The sequence below is a fragment of the Macadamia integrifolia genome, chromosome 10 (assembly GCF_013358625.1).
Source record: "Macadamia integrifolia cultivar HAES 741 chromosome 10, SCU_Mint_v3, whole genome shotgun sequence".
NCBI lineage: Eukaryota > Viridiplantae > Streptophyta > Magnoliopsida > Proteales > Proteaceae > Macadamia > Macadamia integrifolia.
This window is the reverse complement of record NC_056566.1, coordinates 28,735,758-28,737,879: the sequence shown is the minus strand read 5'-3', so window position 1 is coordinate 28,737,879 and position 2,122 is coordinate 28,735,758.

Here is a 2,122-nt window from a genome sequence, read left to right as displayed (position 1 = left end):
TGGGGGGTGGGTAGAATAGCTACCTTGTTTACATGCTTAAGAATACAAATCGGGTTGGTATCCACCAATGGGGTTGGTGGTAGCCTAGTGGTGAAAATACCCTCAACCCATCATTGCTCAAGTCATTGTGGGTTCGAGTCTTGGCATGCCCACTATTGCTCATTGGTCCTACAGAAAAGTTGCTTATCCTATGGGGGTTTGTTTGGGGGCTATGATCACTACCATGGAGCACACACATGGTTTACAGTGAAGGTTTCATAGTCCCTGTGCTAGTGTGCACAACATCCAAGGGGAGGAGCTGGGTGGTCATTTCACTACCTTAAGTGAGAGGGCATAGGATTGGCCTCGCAGGGCAATGTCTTTTTTTCCAAAATAAGGAGCACGGTAGTGGTCATTTTTTGAGGAACCCTTTCGTAATTTATTTTCTAAATAAGCAGAGGACTTAGGATCGGGTTAGATTTTTGTAGATCCAGACCCAACTAGTGCAGGATCCAAAAGGATCGGGTTAGATTTTTGCAGATCCAGACCCAACTAGTGCCCTCAGCTTTCTCTCACCTAATCTAGGCTATCTACATCAATAGGGACACTTATCGCTAGATAAGGGGTGAATTGCACCAAATTGCAACATATGGAAATTGGAGAGAATCCGAATCTATCCACTAATAAAACATATTAAAACTTCCCCTATTGGATGAAGTTACCAAAATCCCCTCCCATCTCACCTCAATGTCATCATCATAGTTACACAAATTCGGATTCGGGAATTATTCGGACGGAGAATTATTCGGAATAATTCGGATGATTAATTGAAGGATTCGGTCAAAAAAGCGGTCAAAAAAGCTTATTGGGTTTTTTTTTTTTTTTAAATTGTTTTTTATTGTTTTTTTTTTATGATTTTTTTTAAATAATTTTTAAATAAACCGAATAATTCGGTTTAATTCGGATTCGGTCCGAATTATTCACGATTTATATTCAGTTTTGAAAAAGTCACGAATTTTAAAGAATTTTATTTTTAATTCGGATTCGGTCCGAATTTTTGATAAAATTCAAAAAAATTCGGTTCGGCCGAATAATTATTCGGCCGAATTGATAACTCTGGTCATCATTCCTCACCTTTTTGTTTTTTTCCCTTTCAACAAAGATCTCTCCCCAGTAGATTAAACTGAAAGTGGTGGTTACTTCTAGTACACTTCTGCTACCTAATATACAAACAAGGGAGTATGTAGATAGGGAATAGTGAAATGTTAGTGTATCATCTCCATCTTTTACCATCTTGCTCTAACTTCGATTTTATTTTTTCCCTAAAAATTACTTGAAAATTGTATAGTAAATTCATGACTCCCCATTCCAATTTCACTTTCTCCATACTTCTGAAATATCCATATACTCCCAAAATATGTCAAAAAGCTTCTCTATCTACTTTGAAGGTTTCTTATGTGAATTTTATCTGAAGGGGATTGTGGGTTTTGAGTTTGAGGGCTTTATATTTTGGGTGTCTATATGTTTGAAGAGTGTGAAGTTTGTGAAAAATCACAAGCTAGAAGAGCTAGTAGGTTCATGTAGTGTGTTAGAAAATTGGGTATTTCAACCAACAGGGGGTTGCATAGGGATGTGTCAACGCGGTGGATATGTCGTGGCCGGCGCTGGGTTGATCAAATCGTCCGCAGGATGACATTGTATTTGGGAGGCTCCCTGGCCATTGAGGGTTTTCCATTGATGACGATACTGTTCTTCATGGTGCCATTGGTGTGATGTGAAAGATTCTTCATACACCAGCTGTGTGAGAACCTTACCCTTTATTAATACCTGAAAATTGGTCACAGACCAAGCTTAACCCAATTTTAGCCCGAAAGCCCAGACCCATTAAGAGGCCAAGACCCACCCTCCCAAATGGTTTCACTTTAAAGAACGATTAGTTTATGTCAGTTTCAGTCTGGGCCCAAATGTGAGTGTCATAGCCCAGCCCAACCAAAGACCAATTGATCCAATAGGATTCATGGATTTAGTATATAGTATCGGAATGAGTATCGGCCAGTTTTGAAACCGATACCATTTCCAATACAAATTTATACACATTAATCTTCGATACCACATGGCAGTACCAAAGCCCGCTCAGAGAACC